Raw genomic sequence first — 22,496 nt, forward strand, 5'->3', positions numbered from 1 at the left:
AAACATCAACAGTGAAACTCCGAATCAAACGCATAATGGCCTCACCCAGCCACACACCCACATATATGTGCTCTTCCTAGTGCAGGACCATCCAGTTCATCTCCTCAACCAAGCCAGCTGGGGACTTAGTCTTTCGAGTGGAAGTCCAGACACCCACCTCATTGCTCTCACAGGTGGGCAAATGAGAAGGACCTCTCTTCCTGATCTTAAAATTAAGGCAGGCCCTGCCCTCAGGCATACACTCTAACAAGCCATGAGATGCAACGAAAGGGCTTAGGAGGGAGATGGAGAAAAACCTGATGGTGATGCTAGACTCTGTTGCCCAGAAGAAGAGGAATGTTGCTATTCTGGAACCTGTTCTGGGTGCAGTTCCACCATATATGGAGAAGCTTCTAACTTGGTGAGAAGAATGAAGAGTCTCTGACCCTCTGCCTTCCTTCTCGACCAGAACTCTGTTTAAATCCCCTCCAAGGAGCCCTGCACCCTGCCTAGGTTTATCCCGCTTGTTCAGGGCGTTGCTCAGGAAGTCCTACTGGCCCTTGTCTGGGCTGTAGAGAGAGCAAAGAAGAACTATATCCTTCCCACGTGCCCCAGTGAGCAGAGAAATTTGCCTTTTGAGGGCCTGTGGGCTTTGGAGAGGGGGGAAGGGGCACCTCTTGGCCAGAATGAGAGAAACCCCTCTTGTTTTCTTGGAGCCAGATGCTGCTACACGGTAGAGGGGGGGGGCACATCCATTGTCTGCTTATTATGTGACACACTGGGGGCCTCTCGTGTGTTTCTTGGGAGGAATAGAAAGGTTTGGGGTTTTCTCAAGGCAGCAGTGATCCTATTCTGGCTTGCTTAGTTCAATGAGCCTAATCCTTTCTCATTTCGGGAAATCACTTCCAGGTTTCCAGAAGGATGCAAAGTGTACCTCTTCTATTAATGATTTACTTTCTTTAGTTCTTAGCTTGTGCAACGTCTGGGATGACTCCGGGTTATTCTCCCTCTGATCTCTGAGAGACTTGCACCTCGGTGTCATGATAGCACAGCCCTCGAAAGTTTCTCAGCACCTGGAAAACGTTCTCTTTAAATTGGTAACAGTCAAAGCAGGGGAGGATGTCACATGGTCTTCCACCATCCCAAGGTTTCTGCCCAAAGGATCAGTGCACGGATTCAAAATAGTTTGCAAGAGTCCTCCTTGGTTCAAGTTGCTCTGCAGCTTGTTCAGTGCAATGGGCTGTTAGTCAATTCAGTAGAATATACATGCTTTGCACCTCTTTTCACCATAGCAGCAGCCTCAGTTTTTGCTCTGTCAGAGGCGTGAGACCGATGTTTACCATGCAAGAAAGGTTGGGAGCATTTGGTTGGCTCCGTTTGTATTCTCGGTTCATCCCTTTGATTGCTGAAATCCCACCATAGAGGACTTTGTTGTTATTGATGGCTCAACAGCTTCAGCTATTGTGCTGTTCGGAAAAGTAGTAAATGGAAAGGACAGGACAGGCAGAGAGACAGGGAGAGGAAGAACGAGGCTAAGGCCTCAGCTGCTGTGAATGACGCTGCTGCCTGAGATGTGGAGCGGATGAAGGAGAAGCTGCAACTTCCCTTCTGGACCTCACATTAACCTGCGCTCTCCTTCTACTGGCCCTTGGAAAGGGACTTGGTGGGATTCTGATCAACACTCCGCTGTCCTTTGGAAATGACACTCTTAAATTAAACAGTGTCATCAATAAAGCAACAGAAGAGACTGGGAGAGGAAAAGAAAAGAAAATGTGGTTGCTGTTTGTAGCCTAGAAGTCACAACTAAGAAGGTACAACCCTAATTAATCTATGGGGAGTTGGGAATAAACTTGCAAGGACATGAGTACTGACTAGAAGTGTCGTTCATCTGTAATCGCTGGCGTTGGAAGTGACTTTACGAAATGGTGCTCTCCAGAAGGGGATATAGGACCCTGGGAATTACACCTTCTCCAGAGACTATCCCCGCAATGGATGGGCAAATCAAACCAAAATCACACTGTTTTCTTTACAGCAAGGGAGGAGGTGGGAAAGGAGGGAGTAGCTGAGCCATCTCAGTTCCTGAATTCTATCTTTGATTGGTCTTTGCACCTTAAAGGAAACTGTAATATATGTTATGTGTTGGCACCTAGGGGCAACGTAGCAAAAGTGTTTGTCTTAGAGTAGTTGGAACTGAGCTTCCTCCAGGCCTGATTTCGAGATGGACTCCAAATGGCAATGTACGAAGAAGTAAGCCAGTTATTCTTTCTTTTTACCGGTGTAATCTACCTCTATTACACTGGTGACAAGGATAAACAGGATACATCACTCCTTTGATTCTTCACACATTGTGAGGAGCAGTGTGGCTGAAGATGGCTGTTTATGGATTTATGAAGGAGTTTGATCCTGACCAGGAGGCCTGGGGGTACACTATGCAGAGAGACATTCCCAGTATTTCATTGCTCATGGCCTTGATGATGATAGCCAGAAGCATGCCTTTTTACTGACTGTTTGTGGAGCAAAGACATATGGACTCAAAAGAGGTTTAGTAGCTCCTGATCAGCCCAGTGACAAATCATTTGAGGAATTGATTAGGATTGTCTCAAATCATCGCAACCCCAGGCCATCAGAGATTGTGGAGACACAGAAATGGCAACTCAAAGGAGTATACCTATTTTTCAGAAAGGCACAAGTCCTTCTCAAGAATAGATATGACCTTGAAAACTAAGGAATTTTTCACAAAAGTGGGCAAAAATAGAAATCTTACCTAAATCTTTCTCAGATCACAATCTTATATCTATGGTCTATAGGAGAAAAGGTAAAACATTTAGATGGAGATTAAATGAAACTTTGCTGCAAGATAAAGATATGATGGACATCAGTAAAAGAAAATTGAAAGAGTATTTTGAAATGAATCTGAACAAAGGAACAGATCTCCAAATGGTCTGGGACGCAAGTAAGGCCTATAGGAGAGGACATTTTGACCAACAAAATAGTCAACTTAAGGAAAAAAGGGAAGAGAAAAGACAAAATATTCTGAATGAGATCAAAAAAAGAGAAGAAGAATTAAAGAAAACATCTGGAAAGACAAGTGCACTTCAACAAATTAAAATGCTTCCACAACAATTATCAATGTTAACAATATGGGATATGGAAAAAAAGTTAAGTTATATGAAACAAGGAAGTTTCGAATCAGCAAACAAGCCAGGAAAATGCCTGGCTTATAAATTGAAGAAAGAAAGAGAACAGAAAACAATATTAAAAATAAAGAAAATGGAGCGGAATTAGGAGATGATACGGCCATACAAAGAGTCTTTCACCAATATTATTCGAATTTATATAAGGGACAGGATATATCAACAGATTTAATGGATAAATACATTGAAAAACAAAAATTACCACAAATTTCAAAGGAAGAACTATTGATGATGAACATTATAACAACAGCTGAGATGGTGGCAGTGAAAAGAACGATTAAGTTGGGGAAATCCCTAGGACCGGATGGACTGTCAGGTTGATACTACAAGATACTTGAGGATGATCTCCTACAACCACTACAGTCTACAATGAACTCTGTTTTGAATAGTGGGGAGATACCTGATACTTGGAAGATGGCTTATAGAACACTTATACAGAAAGAAGGACAGGACTTGACTTTGACCAAGAATTATAGGCCGATATCATTACTAAGTATTACTAAGTTATTTATGGCAATTTTGGCAGAAAGAGTTAAGGAAGTCCTACAAGAATTCATACATGAGGATCAAAGTGGCTTCTTACCTAAGTTGAGAGACAATGTAAGAACGGTCATAGATGCTGTGGAATATTTGGAAAAACACCCAGAGAAACAGGCTGCTTTGATTTTTCTCGATGCAGAGAAAGCGTTTAATAATCTTAATTGCCCCTTTTTATTTAGAACTCCAGAGGAACTGGATTTGGGGGTAAACTATTTATACCTCTCAGAAAGCGCAAGGAATTATCAATGGAAATGTGACCAAATCCTGTGAAATGCAAAGGGGGACAGGACAAAGTTGTCCCCTATCACCGTTATGGTTTATTTTTATTTATTTATTTATTTATTTTATTTTGGTGTTAGAACTGCTGAACCAAGATCTCAGACAAGATGAGCGAATCAGAGGAATAAAGATGAAAAAAGAGTCGTACAAGCTGAGGGCATTTGCGGATGATTTCGTTTTTACCTTGGAAGGTCCTTTAAAGGGCATTGAAATCTTGGTGAGAAAATTGAAAGAGTTTGGGGCAGTAGCAGGTTTCAAAGTTAACAAACAAAAGACAAAGTTGTTAACAAAGAATATGAGCTCCCAAGAACAATCAGAATTGATAGAAAAGACAGGCTTCCAAATTGAAAAGAAGGAAAACTATTTCGGAATTGTACTAACAAATATGAATTGTATGTTATTTCATAATAACTATGTTAAGGTGTGGAATGAAGTTTAAAAGATGAGAAAAGCTCCAACTGTCTTTTCTGGGGAGAATTGCAACAATTAAAATGAATTTGCCGAGAATGTTATTTTTGTTTCAAACAATACCCATTGTAACCTCGGACGTACCATTTAAGCAGTGGCAGAGATATGTATCTAAATTTAGATGGCAAGCAAAAAACCAAGGTCATATATGTCAATGGATTTGTATGTACAAATTAGGGAAAGGTTTAAAATAGATAAAAAGAATTGTGGGTTTGAGCAATCGAAATCAGAGTTTGAAATGGCACTGTGTACAAAAGATGAGCATGTGATTTCAAAGATGTAGATAATCTTTTATTAAGGTATGAAACAGAGGATGAGCAGGTAAAAGATTGTATGATAAAATGGGCTTCAAATTTTGGATATAACATTTGAGTGGAACAGTGGGAGAATATGTGGGGAAAGGGTTTGAAATGTACATTATGTTCAAGAGTTAAAGAGAATCTTTATAAGAAGATGTATTGATGGCATACAGTACGTTACCTAAGAAGTTGGCCAAAATGTATAAGGGTGAATGTTGGAAATGTGAGGAAGAAGGAACCTTCCATCACCTTTGGTGGACCTGCAAAAAAGCTAAGGCATTCTGGATGCAGATACACCTTTTAATTCAGAAAATATTAAAGACTAATATACAAATGAAACCAGAAGCCTTTCTACTGGGGCTAATGGACAATCATCTGAAAGGGAAGGGGGGGACTTTGCTTTTGTATAGGACAACGGCAGGGAGATTATTATATGCACAAAAGTGGAAAGACGAAACAACGCCAACAATGCAAGAACGCACATTGAAGACGTTCGAGTTGGCAGAAATGGCAAAACTAACAGCGATAATGAGGGATAAATCAACAGCCACATTTAGATCGGAATTTATTTATTTATTTTTATACCGCCCAATAGCCGAAGCTCTCTGGGCGGTTCACAAATGGAATGGAATGGAAAGCACTGATAGGATTTCTGCAAGAGACATAGAAAAACGATGGATTTGTCTATGGATTCAATGTATGAGATTTAGATAACTTAGAAGAAAGAAAAGAATTTGATTATTACGTTAAATGTATTGAACAAGGAGAGAATATAATTCACATTTTTGATGTGTAGAGAGCCGAAAACATACCTTATCCTTGATGTGTGTTTTCTTTTTCTTTCTCTCCCCTCCTTTTCTTCTCCCTTTTTTATATCTTTATGTAATACTTTTAGGCTACATGTGTTTATGAAATAATAATAACAAATGATTAAAAAAAGAGAGCTTGTGCAGCGATTTCAGTTTAACAGTCCCTCACGCTCCCCTGGGATGTCTGTGGCAGACTATGTGGCAGACCTGTGTCGCCTGTCAGAGCCTTGTGAGTTTGGAGATACCTTGAATGCCCTGCGGAGGGAGCGGGTAGTCTGTGGCATCAATGAGGACAGGATGCAGAGGCGTTTATTGGCAGAATCCAATTTAGACTTCAAGAAAGCCCTGGAAATCGTGCAAGCCGTGGAGGTGGCAACTCAGAATGCTTTCGATTTGCAGAGGGTCTCTACAACCCCAGAGATGCTCAGATAGTCTCTGCTACTGTGCAGAAGTTGGCTGAAAATGGCTCTCCGGGGAAGACAGAATCCACGAAGATAGCCTAAGTCCCTGTTTTCGATGTGGAAGGAAACCTGATGGTCACCCATGCCCCCACAGGGATAGTGAGTGCTGGTTGTGCCTAAATCGAGGCCGTTTAGCTAAAATGTTTCGTACAAGAAGGACACAGAAAAAGGACCAGGAAGGCTCACAACAGCAAGCAGATACACCATATTACAGGTGCAGGAGAGAATGTTGAGAGCAGAGATGTGGTGTACTCCGGCTAGAGACACGGCTAGAGAAAATGTCGATACACACATACACTGTTGAATATGCCCCAGTGAGAGGCAGTATCCATGTTAAATGGATACTGTTGTTTTTATACTGCTGTTTTTATGTTTCTGATGATTTTTAAATTTTGTATCCTTTTTTAGTGCTTACTGTTTATAACTTTTGTGAACCGCCCAGACAGCTTCAGGTGTGGGGCAGTATACAAATGTAATAAATAAGTAAATAGAGGTGATATATGCAAATGAGACCTTACAATTGCCCTTAGTTGTAGGGAAAAGGAAAGGACCTAGTCTAATGGGCCGGGACTGGATAAGGCTGCTGAACCTCAACTGAGCAAACATGAATAATGCCAGTTATTCTGGAGAGACTGAAAGGACCACAATCCCTGCTTCAGATCATGCCACTGCTTTCGGCGTCTCTCCTGATGAAGTAACTTCAGAGATAGAACATCCAGTGACACCCATGGGTGAGCCGGGAGCACGGGCAGTTACCCTGCGCCATTGAAAGTGACATCCCAAGGCCAGGGAGAGGCTGAACTTGTCAATACAAAGGACCTTGTGGGTTAAGACCAATGTATCTGGAAACTAGTTCAGTATACTCAAGATATCAATTGATTTTCTGTATCTTCATTTTCTGTTTGTCTATATGCTGACAGTAGAAACTAAAGGGAGAGGAGCGTACTTTGGTTCAGTTTAATTTCTGCCTTGACAAATGTGAGCCGGTCTTGAGGCAAAACCTCAAAATTTTAAAAGAGACACTCTCCTAGATACAACTAGGTCTGTGCGAGCCTCGGGCCTCAGAATTTGAAATCCAAATTACGATGGTCATTTCGTAAGAGACCTGCCATTTTATGTTGGAACCACCTTTTTAATGCACAGCCCTAGGCTGTAAAGGAGAAACAGCCTACAACTGTATATCGCCCAGAGAGCTTCGGCTATGGGGCAGGATATATGCCTGTTTGCATTCTCTTCCCCTCCTTATTGTTTTACTATGATTTTATTAGATTGTAAGCCTATGCGGCAGAGTCTTGCTATTTACTGTTTTACTCTGTAAAGCACCATGTACATTGATGGTGCTATATAAATAAATAAATAAATAAATAAATAATAATAATAATATAAATGTAATAAATTAAATAAATAAATAAAATAAATAAATAAAACTCCCAGCATGCATTGCCTGGGAGAGCTGAACCTATCAGAGCCCAGGGTCAGTGGGCACTCACGTCCTCCCTGCTGCCGCTGCAATCGCCCACTCTCAAGCGTGATCACCCACTCCCTGACGTGGTCCAGGACACTCCAGTTCCTGGAGGAGTTCTCGTGTGTTCTGCAGGCGCCCCACAGCCCACTGCTTCTCCCAAAAGCCGAAGCAGGCATCTGCGTGGTGCCCGTGGAACACATGAGGACCCCTCCAAGGACCGGAGTATCCTGGACCACGTCAGGGAGTGGACGATCATGCTTGCGAGTGGGCGATCACAGCAGCAGCAGGGGGGACACGAGTGCCCACTGACCCTGGGCTCTGGTAGGTTCAGCCCTCCCAGGCGATGCATGCTGTATAGGTTGTAAATGTTTTTCACTAAAAAAGAAAAAAAAGGAAAAAAGTAATGAGAAAGAGAGAGATGAAAAAGAAGGAAAGAAAAAATGAAAGAGAGAGAGAGAGAGAGAGAGAGAGAGAGAGGAAAAGGAAGGAAGGAAGGAAAAGGGGGCAGGAGCGCTACTGGAATGAGGGTCTTTTTATTCTCATCCTGCAAAAACAGAGACATTAGAGGAATGAGTCCAAGTGGTTTCTATGGGGTGTGGCAGCGGTGCCGCTGCCAGGTGAGCCCCCCTCCCCCTTACTTACCTGCGTTTGGAGCTCCAGATGGAGGTGAACCATTTCACCTCAATCCACAGCTCCCCCTGACCCGATTCGAATCCGCCTTTGGTGAAGACGGATTGGGTCGCTACGCCCTGGATTCACGATCTGAATTGGAACGGAGCACAGCCCTAGTTCCTACTCATCTCTATACATGACCAGGGCATGGTGCCACACCACAGAACCCCATCCCCAATGTTACATTTCCCACCAGCATTTCTGAAACATCGAAGCAAAAGAAAATTCCAAACCTTTTCCTTTCGGGCCCCTCATTTTTTGGCTTCCTAATCTGAAAGTGAGAGAGAGAGAGAGACGTTTGTAATGGCTGATGAGGGGCCTCCATAGTTTTCTGACTCTTAGGGACCCCCGTGGGAGGAGAGCCCGAGGGGCCAATGATTGCCCTTCCCAGGGGACAACACAATTTCAGCCCCCATGTATCCCCCAACCCTTTTGTGGGAGAAGTTGGGTGGCTGCTGAAAAGGGCAGCAGCATTGCATCTTGTCCCTTCAATACCCCTTGATGCACTTTGTCACAGTGGTCCTCCAGGCAGTGACCAACACAAGCTCTCGCAGAAGGACGCCACACTGTGAGTTTCCCTCCCCCCTCCCCTGAAATGGCAGCCAGTTCCACTGGGGTCCCAGGGTCGTCCTCAGGGGCTTCCACCCATTCATGTGGTGACTTTTTGAAGAGCCAAATAGCTCTGTGAGCAGAGAGTGCCGTGTAATCGATTGCCTTACCTCTTCCTCTGGCTCGTTCAGAGGATCTCCACTCCTTTTCCTCCACGCCCGCTTCCTGATTGGGGGGAGGTTCCCTTTGGCCTAAATAGAAGGAAAGAATGCCATCAGGCGGGTGGTCCGCATTCCCTTGGACTATCCCTACATGCTATTTCCCATCTTTGTACCTCCCTTTCTACTGTCCAGGGAACTACTTTCCCTCTTGTAGTGTAGGTGTTAGAGGGACTCATGAGCACTGGGGACATGCAGGTATAACCAGTCTGCAGATCCATGCAACCTCCTTTACTTCACGTAAAGTCTCCTAAACTTGCCTTTTTGGCCTACCCTCCTCCCAGTAAAAATGGAGGAAATGGGCTGGGTTGACTGCAGAACCAGGGTTGCCTCTCATTTGAAGACTCTGTGGATGAGGGAGGTGGAAAAAGAAATGGCAGGGGAAATGATCTTACCTGTGAAGACGGTTGCCCCATTCCTTGGATTGAAGGTTCTGATGTTGTTGGAAGAGGTGCAGCAGATGTTCTTGCTGGAGGAGGTGGAGGAGATGGTGATGGAGATGGTGATGGAGACGGAGAGGATGGTGGTTCTGCCTCCTGTGAAGATACCAGTACATAAACTCTATTTGGGGCTATAGTGAAATTGACAACTTCCCACTTTCACCACTCAAGCTCCACTACGTTTACGTTCATTTGGCTTGAGGGCTGCCCTGAGGGGCTGCCCTTGGGAAAGTCAGGGAATTCTGATTGGCCAACACATTCTTCAAGCTATTTTTATTAATCTATTATTTACCCCTGGATTACCTCAGCTTCTTTCTGAACCATTTTGACCAGGGAGAGGGAAGGAAACACCCACATATCATGTAGCTTACGCAGGAGTACATTTTTCCTCATCCCACATTGTCAGGAAGTGATCCTGGTTGCATCCAAAGAAGTAGAACATCCTACACTACAATGCCCCATTCATGGCCTTGCTCCTTCGCTGACTCCCGCCCTCCACCATCCACCAGCAATGTTAGCTCTGAAGAAGACTTACTTCCAAAGTTATCAGGGCTCCTGTGACTGCCTGGGCCCAGGCATTCCAAGGAACAGATGTTTCCTGGAACAATTCAGCGAACAATTCAATCCCACATTAAATATCCCGACCAAAGAGCCTAATTTATCATGCAAACTTGCCACAAAAATGAAGGGAACCAAGCAGACAACACCTCGCAAAGTGCTGCTTCCTGCTAAACACTAAATGGCAACAGTTACAGGGCATCATCTCATGGGGGAAAGTTGCGTTTCCTTACCCTCGCTTCTCCGTCCACATGTTCGTTCCCCATTACTTCCTCTTCCAAAAGAGAAAGTAAACAACATGCACAAGACCCATTCAATGGGCTGTTAGGATCACGCTGCTTCTTAGCAAAATCAGTTATGATTTTGGAACGGAAACTGCCTTGATCGCCCTGTGGGATGACCTTTGCCGGGAGAGGGACAGGGGGAGTGCGACCCTGTTGATTCTCTTGGACCTTTCAGTGGCCTTTGATGCCATCGACCTTGGTATCCTTCTGGATTGGTTGCCTGGGTTGGGAGTTGGAGGCACTGTGTTGCAGTGGTCCTGCTCCTACTTGGAGGGCCAATTCCAGAAGGTGGTGGAAGTGGCTGTTCTGAATCAGTGCCTGAGAACAGTAATGGACAGGAGGAGGGCCAAGAAACTGAGACTCAATCCAGACAAGACAGAGGTACTGTTAGCGGGTGGTTCGCCTGTTCGGCTAGGCGATGTTCACTCTGTTGTGGAGGGGGTTGCACTCCCCCCTAATGGATTGGGTTCGTAGTTTGGGGGTGCTCTTGGATCCAAAAATATCACTTGAGGCACAGGTGAACTCAGTGGCAAGGAGCATCTTTTATCAGCTTAGGCTGATATACCAACTGTGTCCTCATCTTGACAGAGATAGCCTGATGTGCTATACAAGGGGCTGCCTTTGAAAAGTGTCCAGAAACTTCAGCTGGTTCAAAACAGAGCAGCAGGTTTGCTAACAGGCACTGGTCAACAAGATCACATCATGCCAGTCCTTTCCCAGCTGCTAGGTCCAGGCCCGATTCAAAGTGCTGGTATTAACATTCATAGCCCTAAACAGCTAGGGTCCAAGCTGTCTGAAGGAACGCCTCCTCCCATTAATATAATGTCTCCTGTCTTTAGCAAAAAAGACAGAAGAGAAGAGCCACTGACCTCACTATTCCCCTCCGTGGCCCAGGCGTCTTCTAACAAAGTCCATCGAGTCTGTGAAGCAAAAAAGAGAAATAATTAAATCCAAAGGGATTTAGGACAAATCCTAAATCCCTTTGGATTCACCACCACGAATTCACCACCCATTTTGATGTAGATCTTCAGGAAAAGTCCCTTGGGGGGGGGGGAGGATCTCTTGGATGCTGCTGGCGCTAGAATACAGTAGGAGAGACTTGCCCGCCTCTGCCTTAGTCGGCTGCCTGCCACCACCAATCCCGCCCCTGGTCGTGCCTCTGCGTGAGCTTCTTAGTAACCTGGTTGCACCCAAAGATGCTGGGCCCGGTGGGGGGAGGGTCAGTGGAGAGTCCTCTGGACTCCCGGACCCAGTTGGACACCCGTTACAACCTACACTAGAATGTCCCCAACCACGGCCTTGCTCCTTCGCTGACTCCCTCCCTCCACCATCCACCAGCAGTGTTAGTCCTGTAGAAGACTTACCTCCAGGGCTTTCAATGCCGCTCCAATGGCCTCTGTCCAGGCCCTGCTGGGTGCAGATGTTTCCTGGAACAATTCAGTCAACAGATCAATCCTGCATGAAATTTCCTGACCAAAGAGCCTGATTCATCATGCAAACTTGCCAGTTATACTTTTAGTGATCAACAGTGATTTTTTAAATTGCATTCCAGTGCAATACTATTATTCTGTTAAGTGCTGTGATAATTCTACTGGAAAGCAGTATACAAACCTGAGTAATAAATATCCATAAAGAAATGCATCCCCTCCTCCCTTTAACACCACCCTGCAGCAAACCCAGCCTAGCATGGCCACTTACCCTGTTTCCCTGGGAGGTTGCCTTTCTGCTGAGCAAGCCCGGCTCCTGCGGAGCGGGGGAGACTGATGGTTGTGTCTGAAGGAAAGAGAAGAATATGGAGTACGGTCACCTGCAGGGAACCCTCCTCTGACTCACCTTCCCCAACCTGATGCCCTCCAGATGTCCTGGATTACAACCCCCAGCAAGACCCAGGCGCCTGGAGGAAGCTGCATCGCACGTGAGGAGAAGCACTGAAAGACTCTAGTCGGGATTTGGTGGTTTCTCGGAGGGGGGGCAGGGAGGGGGGGACAGTCCTGAGCCTCCCCCTCTGCTGAGCTGGACCTCCTAGTTCCAAGAACAGAGACCTGGAGTTGTTCTGAGCCCTTTCCTGTGACGACAGAGGGAGCTGAGAACCCTCCCAGGCCTTTGGCCCTTGGGGAGAGTCCCACTCCCCTCCGGAAGTAACAGTGGACCTGAAGAAGTTTGGGACTGCAATAGCTGCCGATACACAGTGTTTCTCCTTCCTGTGTGTTCATTCTGTGTGTTCAAAAGGGTCTCAAAGTGTACGCGGGAAGCATTTCTACACAGGGCACTGACTGCTCACCCATCCCTCTTACTCACGATGTGGTCATCAACCTCCACTGCCGCTTCTTATTTTTAAGAGCACTTTCCTGGGGGTGGGGCGGTTAGAGCCGGGGAAATGGCGTATTATTTGTGAAAGTGAAAGAAAACGTATTTGCCTAAGAAGAGCCCTGCTGGATGAGACTCAGGGTCCATCTAGTCCGGCATTCTGTTCACACAGTAGCCAATCAGCGGCCCGTGGGAAGCCCACAAGCAGGACAAGAATGCAGCAACGCCCTCCCTCCCTCCCAAATCCCCCAGCGACTGGTGTACATAGGCTCACTGCCTCTGATACTGGAGGCAGCCTAAAGCCCTCAGGACTAGCAGCCCCTGACAGCCTTCTCCTCCAGGAAGATATCCAACCTCCTTTGAAAGCCATGCCTATTGGTGGCCATCATCCCATTTCGTGGTAGTAAATCCCATCGTTCAACTATGCACGGTGTGAAGAACTACTTCCTTTGATCTGCCCTGAATCTCCCACCTGAAAAATGAGTAACTCTAGTAAGGGAGGCAGTGGCGGTGAAAATGTAAACTAAAGGAACCCAAAAGGCGACCACCGTAGAAACAAAACAAACCCAATGAATTAAATCGTCATTCAAAAACGATACACACTTATTTATACTAGAATCACTATTTTCAATCCAATACTAACACAAGTCTACCACAATCAACTATCACATCAGTGTAGCATTTCATTACATATCAGGATAGCCTTCAATTGTAGTTATCAATCATTTCAAACCAGATTTAAACAGTCATTGCATGGAAATCCAACCCATAGACATCAAACACTATCATATAATCCCATAAACAGTATATTAAGACCAAATTTAGTCAACAAGGTTCATGTTATTCCTTGTTTCGAAGTACTGTCTTCAAAAAACGTCCGTCTTAGTACTCTGTAAAAAATAACAATTCCAAAGCAAACACATTTGACTAGAGTTACTAATTCAGACTGCCTGTTGGTGGTAAGTTGTCTGAATAAAGCAATTCACGGTGTTCTTATCTTGTGAACCAGCCAAAAAATAAGAAGTAAATAAGAAGTAAATGAGAGTTGTTACTGTGGAGTAACTCTAATCAAATGTGTTTACTTTGGAATTGTTATTTTTAACAGAGTACTAAGACCGACATTTTTGAAGAAGATACTTCGAAACAAGGAATAACATGAACCTTGTTGACTAAATGTGGTCTTAATATACTGTTTATGGGATTATATGATAGTGTTTGATGTCTATGGGTTGGATTTCCATGCAATGACTGTTTAAATCTGGTTTGAAATGATTGATAACTACAATTGAATGCTATCCTGATATGTAATGAAATGCTACACTGATGTGATAGTTGATTGTTGTAGACTTGTATTAGCAATGGACTGAAAATAGTGATTCTGGTATAAATAAGTGTGTATAATTTTTGAATGACGATTTAATTCATTGGGTTTATTTTGTTTCTACGGTGGTCGCCTTTTGGGTTCCTTTTGTTTACTGAATCTCTCACCAATCAGCTTCATGAAACGACCCCGGGTTCTAGTATTATGAGAGAGGGAGAAAAATGTCTCCATGTCCTCTTTTTCCACACCGTGCATGATTTTGTACACCTCTATCTTGTGTCTCCTTACTCATCTTTTTCCTAAACTAAACGAAGACCCCGATTAATCTCACAAATATGCCACAAAAATGAAAGAAGAGCGCCAGGCCTAACATGCTGCGAATTTCCAACAGTATCCGTTCAGGGGCCCAGTGACGTCTAAATCCCAGCTCACCATCTCCTCCCAATAACACCACCGGGCAGCAAAACAGACAACACAGAACAGCCACTGACCTCACTTCCCACAGCCACGAGCAGACGTTGCCACCTCGAAACCAAATGTTTCTGTGAAACAAAAAGAGCCATAAAAGGGTGTCTGAAGGGGAGACAGAAGATCAAACTTTTATGAAATCTACGCTGAATTCACTTTGCATTCAGCTGCACACGTTGGGAAATGCCCCTGAGGAAAATGAAGCATCTCTTGGATGCTCTTGGCACAACAGAGGCCACATTCATGGCCTCGTTCCTTGTTCCCTCCCTGGCTCCTCGCTCCACCCTCCATCAGGAAGGTTAGACCTGAAGAAGACTTACTTCTAACGCTTCCAGAGCTGCTGCTCTTTGGTGGGACAACGCTCTGGATGGCATCGTTGGTTCCTGAGCAGGCGACAAAAAGGTTCAGTCAGTGGGAGGCTCTGCTTTGCTCGTATTTCTTCCGGTAGTGTCTTCTTCTCAACCCACCCTTTGTTTGTATGTCAAGGGTAGGGAACATCAGCCCTGAGGGCCACCGGTGCTGCCAAACCTCAGGGTGAACTTACTGATTGAGCGCCAGTTGCACCTATCACACATTCTTGATGTCGTTCTGCTTTTCTGGTGTATGTGTGTGTGTGTGTGTGTATACACACACACACACACACACAATGACATTGATCGTCTGCCTTTCCTCCCCATTACCCTCACATCAATCCTGTGAGGAAGGTTAGGCTGAGAGGTAGTGACTGACCCAGATCTTCCAAAGAGATCAGCAGTGGAACGGAGCCCCCAAATGAGAAAGATGAAGGAGGCAATGTTTATTGTTCCACTGAAACCTGATATCAATGGGGAGGGTGAGACAAAGCTTATTGGACCATCCTCTTCTGTTAAATGTAGAATTTTTAAAGCTATAACTATGTAAATGTATAAAGTGGGTGCATCACGCTGTCTTCCCACTATCCCCACAGGGCAGCAACACACAGAGCAGGGAGGCGCCACACTTACTTTGACTGCCACAGGGGCTGGCCGATGTTTTGCCAGAAATTCCTTCTGTGAAGCAAAAACAAACAAAAAAGGGCAAGGCCTGATGAGAACCATGACAAATCCCTAACTTAAAATGTCTTGGAAGAGGTAAATTTAGGGGAAACGTGCACATCAAATAGACTTCTGTGTGTGACCCATGGCTCCTTATGAAAGGTTTCTGGCACATATGTAGCTAAGCCAAACAGGGTAGCCATATTTCTCTGAATGAAGGATGGGATGACACTAAATCCCCCTGGATGATGCCATGGCACAAATTGGCTTTGGAGGACGAGCCCCAGAGTGATCTCTTCGCATCCTCACTGGTGCCCCCAAAAGTCTAAACCCACAGCCCCATGCTGTCTTCCCACTAAGCCCACGGACAGCAAGACACGGAACAGGGAGACGCCACACTTACTTTGAATGCCACCCTCAGGAGTGTGGAAACCAGACCCTCAATTGTGTTTTTAACCTGTTGGATGTTTTTTGTGGTTTTAATTTTTGTGAACCGCCCAGAGAGCTTCGGCTATTGGGCAGTATAAAAATGTAATAAATAAATAATAAATAATAAATAAAAATAAAATAAAATCTCTTTCAGATGAGATTTGTTTATATCCCACCGTTTCTTGAAGAAGCTCAGTAGAGCTTACATGGTTCTGTCTCCTAAAAACATGTGAGTAAGTAACAACCCTGTGAGGTAGGTTAAATAGGGGAGACAGCTAGTTTAGGCCATGTGAGGTAGTTTAGTTTGGGCCATGATCCCCCCTTGCTATCCATGTCCACCTTCCTGGTTTCTCACCCCACCCCCCGGGTCCCAACAGTGGGAGGGGATTGTGACAGATATGGGCCCCAGAAGCCTTGTACCTTGCAAGACTCCTAGATCAACATGCAGGATAGACTGTGTTGCAAATATTTATTCAAAATAGAGTTATTGGTCTTCCACATTTCTCTCATGAATGGCTAAACTCTCCGAACCCTTTTCACCTCTGCAACAAAGACATCAAAATTGGCAGAGGAATAGATATTAAGGAGGGCTTAATAATTTGAATCGGATTGGGTCATCCATTGATTTTTTCTGATTTTTACAAACCTTTTCCTGGTATGTAAAGGATCTTATGAGCGCCACCCAGGGTGTGATTTAGCTAACAACAATGACAGCTTTACGCTGTGGGGATAATTCAAGGGAAACGGGCATGTGGGAGGAAGCTGTTGTGCAAAGAAACTGAGTAACCAATCGAGAGCGCACAATAAAAGCCTCATGTTGCAATGCTCTCAATCCCACAAAGAAACCTGATCACCCACACAAAAGGCTTTGGAGGAAGAGCACTGGAGTTCTCTCTTTCCATTCTTACTGGTCCCCAAGGAAGTTTAAACTCAACCCATGCCGTCCTCCCATTAACAGCCACGGGCAGCAAAATACGGAAGACGGAAGAGGCACTAACCTTGCCTGCTGCAGTGGGTAGCCGATGTTTGGCCTGATGGGGATTCTGTGAAGCAAAAACACACAAACAATGTCAGGGTCTGAGGGAAAGGGAGAAGAGTACCTGGCAAAGAAAGCCACAATGAATTTAACCTGCCTACTGCTTCAGAATGATGACAAAACCACAGACATTTATTTACCGATACCCCACATTATCTTGAAGAGGATCAATAGGGCTTCCATGGTTCTGTTCCCCACCACAATTTATCATTAAAAGTGTGAATATCTTACAACTGTGTGATGTAGGTCATGCTGAGAGAGCCTAACCAAGTCAGTGAGCTTAGCCTGGCCTGTGGTCGCCCAGTTCGGTTCTCCCCTGAGTGAGGAGATTAACTTGGCCCTCCCTTGATATCCATTGATTCACCCATTCTCTCATTACATTTCTGTACTGCCCCAATAGCCTAGGCTCTCTGGGTGGTTTACAAAGATCAAAAACCCTTAAAATACAATGTTATACACATAGTAATATAATATAAAGAAAATCATTTACATAGAAACACATCAATAGATAGCACACAAGTAGTAATAGGAGGGGTACCTCCAATCAAACAAAAAGTGACAGGTTAGTGGGGTTGTGACTGTGGGGTTGTGGAAAACTGATCCACACGCCAGGTGACAGCACACACCAGGTGTGCTGTCTCCCTGGAGCACAGATTAGAGATGTGACTGAAGGGTTACTGAAGCTCATAAAGCCCACGGACACATACCCCTTTCTTCTCATCCATGTGGGAACAAATGATGTCGCCAAGCAGAGCTACGAAGAAATCATTTCAGACTTTGAAGTTCTGGGAAGGAAACTGAAGAACTTTGGGGCCCAGGTAGTTTTCTCATCCCTCCTCCCGGTTCTTGGAAGAGGATTAGAAAGGGAAAGAAAAATACTCCGGATGAACGACTGGCTTCGAAGGTGGTGCCGTTGTGAGAGTTTTGGATTCTGGGACCACGGGCTACGCTACTTGGAACATGGACTGCTGGCAAGGGATGGGTTGCACCTCACAAGGGCTGGAAAGAATGAGTTCGGCCACAGCATGAAGAACTTCATCAGGAGGGCTTTAAATTGAATCTTACGGGGGTGGGAGACGTAAATTTTGAGGCAACAATGGATGAAGGCCAATGCACCACAGTACAGAGAACAGCTCCGACAGTGTCCCAAAATAGTGTCTGCAACAATGTTGGAACAAAGCCAGACTATAAAACACATGGTCTTCGATGTCTATATACTAATGCTCAGAGCATGGGAAACAAACAGAATGAACTTGAACTCTTATTACATGAAGGCAAATACGACTTGATAGGTATAACTGAAACTTGGTGGGATGACTCCCATGACTGGAATATAGCAATTGAAGGATATAACTTGTTCAAAAAGAACAGAAGAAATAGAAAGGGAGGTGGAGTTGCACTATATGTTAAAAAATACCTATCCCTGCACAGAAATACAGGCGGATGAGACTGGGAGCCCTGTCGAGAGCGTCTGGATTAAAATGAATGGGGCTAGGAATAAAAAGAATATGATAACCGGAGTCTACTACCGACCACCCAATCAAGGAGAAGACGAGGATGAAACTTTTGAGAAACAAATTACCAGTGTTTCAAGGAAGTGTGATGTAGTAGTGATGGGGAACTTCAATTACCCTGATATCTGTTGGGAGACCATTACTGCCAAAAGCAGCCCTTCCAAGAAATTCCTGACATGTATGGGTGATAACTTTCTCCTACAGAAAGTGGAGGAAGGAACTAGAGGATTGGCAATCCTTGACTTGATATTGACCAATAGGGATGACTTAGTGGATAACGTGGCAGTTACGGGAACTCTGGGGGAAAGTGACCACGTCATACTTGAATTCTTGATTATGAAGGAGACGAAAGTCGAGCGTAGCCATACACGTACTCTGGATTTTAGGAAAGCTGATTTTAATAAATTCAGAACTATAATAAGTAAGGTCCCATGGCAAGGGAGCCTAATGAGAAAAGGAGTGCAGGATGGGTGGGAGTATTTAAAAAAGGAAATTTTAAAGGCACAGTTACAAACAATTCCAACAAGGAGAAAAGATAGAAGACAACAGAGGAAACTAAAGTGGCTCCACAAAAAGCTTAGAGATGACCTGAAAACAAAAAGGGATACATATAGGAAGTGGAAGGAAGGCCAGGCTGCAAAAGAAGAGTACAGACAAGTAGCGCAGAAGTGCTGAAATGGCGTCAGGAAGGCTAAAGCTGTGAATGAGCTGAGATTAGCGAGGGATGCTAAAAGCAATAAAAAGGCTTTCTTCAGATACGTGAGTAGTAAAAGACAGAGGAAAGGAATGGTGGTTCAACTGCTTAATGAGGATGGCAAATTGATAACAGACGACAAAGAAAAGGCTGAAGTGCGCAATTCCTACTTTGCCTCGGTCTTCTCCCAAAAGCGGGTCTATGACCCCCCTGGAAAAAGTGAAGCAGAAGTTGAGGGGGCAGGATTGCAGTTTGAGATTGATAAACAAATGGTCAAAGAACACCTAATTTCCTTGAATGAGTTTAAATCTCCAGGGCCCGATGAACTGCATCCTAGAGTAATGAAGGAGCTAGTGGAAAAACTCTCAGAACCTTTGTCTATTATCTTTGCAAAATCATGGAAGACGGGTGAGGTGCCGGACGACTGGAGGAGGGCTAACGTTGTCCCTATCCTCAAAAAGGGCAAAAAGGAGGAACCTGGGAACTATAGACCAGTCAGTCTGACGTCCATCCCTGGGAAAATTCTGGAGCAGATTATAAAGAAGTCAATCTGTAAATACCTTGAAATCAATGCAGTGATTACTAGAAGCCAACATGGATTTGTCAGGAACAAATCCTGTCAGACTAATTTGATCTCATTTTTTGATCGGGTAACCTCCCTTGTGGACTGTGGGAATGCTGTGGACGTCATATATCTTGATTTCAGCAAAGCTTTTGACAAAGTGCCCCATGATATTCTGATTAACAAACTAGCTAAAAGTGGGCTAGATGGAACAACTATTAGGTGGATTCACACTTGGCTACAGAATCGGACTCAAAGAGTACTTATCAATGGAACCTTCTCAAACTGGGGAGAGGCAACGAGTGGGGTGTCGCAGGGCTCAGTCCTGGGCCCAGTGCTCTTCAACATTTTTATTAAAGATTTGGATGAGGAGGTGCAGGGAACGCTGATCAAATTTGCAGATGACACCAAATTGGGGGGGGGATAGCTAATACCCTGGAAGACAGAAACAAACTTCAAAGTGATCTTGATAGGCTGGAGTGCTGGCCTGAAAACAACAGGATGAAATTTAACAGGGATAAATGCCAAGTTCTACATTTAGGGAATAGAAACCAAATGCACAGTTACAAGATGGGGGACACTTGGCTCAGCAATACTACAAACGAGAAAGATCTTGGAATTGTTGTTGATCGCAAGCTGAATAGGAGCCAACAGTGCGATATGGCTGCAAGAAAGGCAAATGCTATTTTGGGCTGCATTAACAGAAGTATAGCTTCCAAATCACGTGAGGTACTGGTTCCCATTCAGCCCTGGTTAGGCCTCATCTAGAGTATTGTGTCCAGTTCTGGGCTCCACAATTCAAGAAAGACGCAGACAAGCTGGAGCGTGTTCAGAAGAGGGCAACCAGGATGATCAGAGGTCTAGAAACAAAGCCCTATGAAGAGAGACTGAAAGAACTGGGCATATTTAGCCTGTAGAAGAGAAGATTGAGGGGAGACATGATAGCACTCTTCAAATACTTAAAAGATTGTCACACAGAGGAGGGCCAGGATCTCTTCTCGATCCTCCCAGAGTGCAGGACACGGAATAACGGGCTCTAGTTAAAGGAAGCCAGATTCCGGCTGGACATCAGGAAAAACTTCCTAACTGTTAGAGCAGTGCGACAGTGGAATCAGTTACCTAGGGAGGTTGTGGGCTCTCCCACACTAGAGGCATTCAAGAGGCAGCTGCACAACCATCTGTCAGGGATGCTTTAGGGTGGATTCCTGCATTGAGCAGGGGGTTGGACTCGATGGCCTTGTAGGCCCCTTCCAACTCTGCTATTCTATGATTCTATGATTCTATGATGACGAACAACTTAGAGCCACCTACTTCTTTTTTTGTTTAGAGCAGCCCTTCCCCAATCTGGTGCCCTCCAAAGGTGTTGGACTACAACGATCCATCATTGCAAGTCAGTATGTCCCATGGTCAGGAATGCTGGGACAGCAGGATGGGGAACGTAGGGAGGTGACTCCAGGCAAGCCCCCACCCTACCCCACCCCACTTACCTGCTCTGTCGTCGCTGGGCCCGGGGTTGAACTGAGCTCCCTGGTGCACCCGGAAGCAAGGCCACACCTGCAGCTTTGCTTCTGGGTGGACCCAGGGGCTCTATTCAAGCCTGGGCCAGGCTACGACGGAGCAGGTAAGAACCCCCCTCCCCCACCTGGCCCCTTACCTGGACCTGCCACCACCGCTGCACAAAGTGTGGCAGCTCCAGGCAACCCCCCTCCTGCCTGGCCCCTTACCTGGAGCCGCCACTGCACGAACTGTTGAGGTGGCAGCTCCAGGCAACCCCCCCCCGCACCCCACCACTTACCTTCTCCGTCAAGGCCTGGCCTGTGCTTGAATCGAGCCCCCGAGTCCACGCAGAAGCAAGGCTGCAGGTGCGGACTTGCTTCCGGGCGGACCAGGGCGCTCGATTCAAGCCCGGGCCCAGCGACGACGGAGCAGGTAAGTGGGGTGGGCTGGGGTGGGGGCTTGCCTGGAGCTAGCGCTGCAGTTCGCACAGCAGCGGCAGCGGGTCCAGGTGAGGGCCCAGGCGGGAGGGGGGTTCTTACCTTACACCTTTGGAAGGTTCCAGGTTGGGGAAGGGCTGCTCTAAACAAATAAAGAAGTAGGTGGCTCTAAGCTGTTCGTCATCAGTTTTCCACAACGCCACAGTCACCTCTGCATATCCTAATCTCCATCCTGTCCTCATGGTTTATCTGCTTTGGCAGAATGAGAATTTCACTGGTACTTTCTGCCTCCTTATGGAGGATGTGGCGTTAAGGTTGGTGAGCCTTAACTCCCAATTTCCCCGCTTTTTGGTGCTTTGATGGAAAAGTGTACGTACTTAACGTTGTTTTATAAACTGTAGGTTTTTGTTTTTTGAATTTCATGACTTTTTGTAAAGGATGACCAGAGCCCTGCCCTCTTTTAAATGTGGTCACTGTAGTATAGCTCCTGCAGCTTTAACTGTTGTGATGAAGAGGGAATTTCACCAGGTTCTCCATATAAACAAATGACACCTGCTGAAATTCCCTTTTCTATGCAACTGTTAAAGATACAGGAGCGCTGTCCTCCTTTCCATATGGCTAGGGTGACTATATAAAAGGAGGACAGGGCTCCTGTACCTTTAACAGTTTCTTACTCACGTTTTTCACGCCCGAGAAGCAGGGGTGGGGGGTGGACACTTAGAAAACTGTTTCTTTATACAATCTAATAAAAAGCAACAAACAAAGGTGTCATCTTAAAGATAACCAAATAGTATTTCTTCACCACGGCTAGGCAAAGTATACCTCTAAATGGAAGAAAAAGGAAACTGGAAACATGATTTTGGAGAACTAAGATGCTAAAACAATTAGCACTTACAATTTGCAAACACTGAAACACAAAGACAAACAAAAAAGGGGGTGTGAGTGGACAAAATGCCGATAGACGTACCATTTGCAATCACGCCAGAAGGCAAGTCAAATTCCC

This window comes from Elgaria multicarinata, chromosome 2 (genome assembly GCF_023053635.1).
Source record: "Elgaria multicarinata webbii isolate HBS135686 ecotype San Diego chromosome 2, rElgMul1.1.pri, whole genome shotgun sequence".
Lineage (NCBI taxonomy): Eukaryota > Metazoa > Chordata > Lepidosauria > Squamata > Anguidae > Elgaria > Elgaria multicarinata.